Genomic DNA, 4917 nt, shown 5'->3' on the forward strand with positions numbered 1-4917 from the left:
TTGAAATTAAAACCTAAACTATTCTAACTATCGTACACTATGTTTTACCCATTGTCACGGGCCTTGATCACGATTGCTCTTTCAAGTATAAAATATCACGGGGCATTATCCGTTAATAAATACAATGTATCTCAGGGCATTCCCCGGCCAAATGAATACAAGAAATTTAGGTGCGATGAAATAAAGGTCATTTAACACATTCAAACACTGAACAATCCACAATCCTAAGTATTGCCTACCCGACCTAAGATTTGCCTATTAAATTTTTTATCTAAGACATGATACTATTGGATTTGATAAATTAACACTTATTCAAATCAACCAATAAATCAACTCAAGCCAATATGTGATTTTATCAATTTCAATCCCCACCCCGAGTTTCATCTTCAATCATTGTTCAATCAAGTCTCAATTATTCATTCAAAGCTTCCCCTTTCGAGTTTCATAATCCAAATTAAACATCAATGGCATACACACCATAAGGAATCAAACCATACTAAGCACAGCAGTCATTCACACCCACAAATATTAAAATTCAAGATAAAAGCAAAGAATGAGAGTAAGAAAAATGGACCTCAGTTGGAGCTTTCAATATACCAAAGATAGAACTGCGTCCAGAAAACCCAATTTAAACCTCAATAACGAACTCCGTAGGGACCTCAATTACTTTCTTTGTTCTATTTTCTGCCAACTCGAATCAAAATTATGAAGTAACAGATGAACACTCGAAACCAAAACTAAAACTTCAACAAAGAAAACCAGAAACCCCATGTAATAAATTCCAGCAAGAATTTGTCAGAGTCGGCCTAATACAGTCGATTTAGACGACTTGATGTCCGAAGCAGATGCTTTTCTTGGAGATATTTCTCCAAAAAAATCAAGGGATGCGGATAATGTTTGGGAATTTTAGGGCTAGGATAGATTTAAACCCCGTGGTACCTGAACCCAACCAAAAGTAACCAGTTTCGACAAAGAATTTGCCAAAAAAATCAAACCCAGTCGAACCCCTTACCAATTTTCGTTCATCCTCCTCAATTTCTTTCTATTTTCTCTCTTTTTCTCCTAAATCTCACTGATTCTATGAGTGTGTGTGAGCGTTTATTCATCTGTGTGCGAGTGCATGAATTTGAGGTCCTCTTGTATATATGCGATGGTGTGTGTATATTATGAGAGAAGCCTCCTTTTTCTCTATATATGAGTGTGTATATGTGTGCGTGAGTGATTTTTTTTATTTTTGTGTGACGCGTATATATGTAGTGACGGTGTATGTGTATTATGTATATATGAGAGTGAAAAGGTGTGAGCTCTGTGTGTGTAAAATCTGTTAGGATATTTTTTTGTGAGGGAAAATATGTTAGGGGTTAAGGGGGTAGGGGGTGGGGTAGGAAGTTGGAGTGGTTAGAATAATGTGAGGCGGTTAAATTTGATTGGGTGGGGTGTTAATTTGTTATGGATTTGTTGTAATTTTGTTATTTGGGATAAAGATAAAAAATGATGAGATGGTTGTTTATTTTATTTTTCTTGTGGAAAAATTACCACGTGGATAGGGTACGTGATAAGGTAATCAAGTTGAATTGATTTTCGGGGAGGGACAAAACTACGTGTCTATAATGTTCACCCACTTAACTCATAAGCAATCCTTCTTAGTGGCTAGTTCCCATAATTGCTTTAGTATTGCTGCCCTATTCCAGTTACATAAATGCAACACATTGAGACCATCAACACCCCTAAGTTGCCAATCCTTTTCCCAAGAGACCAAGGCTCTCTTGGACTTTTCACTAGAACCTGTCTACAAGAAGGTTCTACAAACTTGTTCAATTAACTTCATGATCTTTTTGGGTAGGAGAAAATTTGGGACTAGTATTTTTGCATGCCAAACACCACAGACTTAATAAGTTGGAGCCTTCCATCATATTTAAGAAGCTTAGAAGTCTAGCATTTCATCTTTCCTGTAATTTTGTCCCTCACTGACATACATTGACTGATTATAAGTTTTTTTGGATGAAAAGGGGACTCCCAAGTATTTAAATGGTAAAGTGCCTTCATTAAACCCCAAGAGATTGAGTATATCCTGCTTAACTTGTGGATTGACCCCTAAGAAGTACACTGAGCTCTTGTCACAATTTGCTTGCAATTCCAAAGCACATGAAAACTTGTCAAAAACTTGCTTAATCATGTGCACTGAACTTACCTCAGACTTGCAAAACATCAATAAATGATCCGCAAAGAAAATATGCAATATATTAAGTTATTTACACCTAAGGTGGAAATGAAAGTTGTTATTCTTTGTCACTACTGCCAATTCTCTTTGCAAATATTCCATGATAATAACAAAGAGAGAGGGTGACATAGAGTCACCCTGTTTAATGCCTCTTCTGCCTTGAAATCATTTATTAAAACTACCATTTAGCATCCAAGAGTATGAAATAGATGACAGACATTCCATCACCCAGACTTGAGAGGGAACCCCACACCTAACATATTACTTAAGAATGACCATTCTATATAGTCATAAGATTTTCATAGGTCTACTTTCATGACACATCTAAGGGACATACCCTTCCTAGTATACCATTTCAAGACTTCATGACTTAAGAACACATTATCCACTATACTCTTTCCTTCTATGAATCTAGATTCTGCAGGACACACAATTGAACTACGGACACTTTTGATTCTATTAGTAAGGATCTTAGTGATGACTTTATAAAATGTGGTGCAACAGGCAATATGTCTGTCGTCTTTTACAACAGTAGGATTAGGAATTTTCGGGACTGTTGTTGTGATAAATTCGTAAAAGAATTATTCTACTTATCACAATAAAGAACTTTTATTTATATTTGTATAATAAATAAATAGTTCATAATATAAAAAGATATTATATAGATACAGAATCGCAAATATCAGGGGCAAAATAGGCATTACATAGGAAAAAAGGGGAAGAATGACTATTGTTCATAGTTGAGATGAGAGTTTAACTTTTTAAAGTAAAGTTTGGGGGTGTAAACAGTTTTCACCCAAAATAATACAATTAGTTGAGCACTAGTAGTTTTAATTTAAATTCTAAATTTGCCTCAAATTATATGTATACAGAGTTTTGACCTGGAAACAATAGGTTCACTTCAATCCCAGAAACCACACTGAATCTGTCCCTGAATAAGTAACCATTTATTTTAGGGGACACTGGTGATAATTAAAAGATCGTCCCCAAAGCCTAGATCATTACTGCTGAAATCACATTGCTGCTGCTACAAATGATCATCAAATGGATTGTGAGCAGAAAAAGAACCAGATTGAAGTACATTTTTCCATAGATCAGCCAGATTACTATCCCACTTTTTATCAAATAGGCCTTCTTTTAATTGGATTGCATCAGTAAAAACCTGATAATCACTAGTATTTTCTTGTACTACAAGTACATTTCGGTTTGATTCATGAAGACCGCTCCCATCAAACATTCTTATTTGGGCAGCCTGGTGCATTAAGTGTTGGGTTCAAAATCGAGAGGGCGTCATGCAGAAGCTTTTAGTTTGCAAACCATAAGACGATAAATCAGACGACACATGAAAAATTAAACTAAAAATATATTATTGGATATGATTTGGCCAAACGGCCTACATATTAAAAATAAAATTGAAAATCCTAAAACTTATTGGGAGAAATCGCCCTCTAAACAAAGACTCTTTAAAGACTACATTGTGGATGTTATTGTGTTATGGTATGAGAAGGGGGTCTTCTATTTATAGATGTCCAAAATCTTTCCTTCAAGAAAGAGGTTAGCCAAATATGAAAAAGAATTATATTTTTTTCTTTCAGGAAAAGTAAAAGTAATTATAGTAACTTTTATTTTACTTCTAAGAAAAAATAAAACTTAAATATATTAAAAAAATCAGGGCAAAAATCCTAACATTAAGCTCCCATTACCCTGCATCACTTTTTTCTTTGTCTAAAACAGAGGTACTTTGTGCCGCAGCTGTTGGTATCCAGTTTTCTTTCTGACATTGCCTGATGTGCCGTTTATTGTGTTGGATTTGAGAACGATTTTTCGGGAATGAAGTAGTACTTGAGGATGCTGATAAATTCTGTGTAGGTTATTTCTAAACGGGTCCGGCTCTCCAAGGAAGAGATGCGGGAAGTTAAGCGGCGCATTTGTTCCTCTTAAGCCTAAAGGCCTCGACATCATAAGCAATAGCAGCTTCCTCAGCGCTGTCAAATGTGCCTAACCAGAGTCTAGTTCTTTTACAAGGAAGGCGAATCTCAACAACCCATTTCCCCCAGTGGTGTTGTCTTACTCCCTTGTATCGTTTAGGTGCAGGGGAGGAATAAGTGCTATAAACATTCACCATCGTCTTCATTGAAGTTGTCAATGTTGCATGATGGTGCGGGTCATAGTCAAGATTAAGGTAATTCTGAGGTGCAAAAGAAATCATAGTTTGATTTTGAGAAAGTGATTGCCAATTAAGGTGACAATTACTTGTTGATGGAGGATCATCAAGAGCAAAAGGAAAACGAAATCTTGAATTATGAAGAGCATATCAAAACCCGAGCTCATAGCCAGGTTCTCTAATTCTCTCAGGCCCCACCTTGTCTCCATTGGATTTGTTCGATTGTTTTGGATCATAGGATGGATTGAAAAAGGGTGCTACAAGGTTTACGTGTTTTGATGATGGGCTTAATTTGAGCTTCTTTAGAGGTCTATCCCTTGACATAGTGGATTGAACCTTGCCAATTGATTCGACATATTCCATTTTTCTCGTGCTCGTACGAGGTGGTTTTCTTGAAGTATGTCTAAATGAAAATTCGAAAGAAATGTAAAAGCAGTACTATATGACAAATTTCAACACAGGGAGGGAGGAAAAAGGCATTAAAGCAATTTGATAGAAAGATGATGGCGAGGGAACTTTGGTTTATTTGGTA

At 36.0% G+C, this 4917-nt stretch overlaps 1 pseudogene; it reads right to left on the reverse strand.

Moving 5' to 3' along the window:
- Positions 1 to 3173: 3173 nt before the first annotated feature.
- Positions 3174 to 4748, reverse strand: LOC124894094 (annotated as a pseudogene).
- Between the last annotated feature and the right edge of the window lie 169 nt (positions 4749 to 4917).

Source organism: Capsicum annuum, unplaced genomic scaffold, assembly GCF_002878395.1.
Source record: "Capsicum annuum cultivar UCD-10X-F1 unplaced genomic scaffold, UCD10Xv1.1 ctg69508, whole genome shotgun sequence".
NCBI classification, from domain to species: Eukaryota; Viridiplantae; Streptophyta; class Magnoliopsida; order Solanales; family Solanaceae; genus Capsicum; species Capsicum annuum.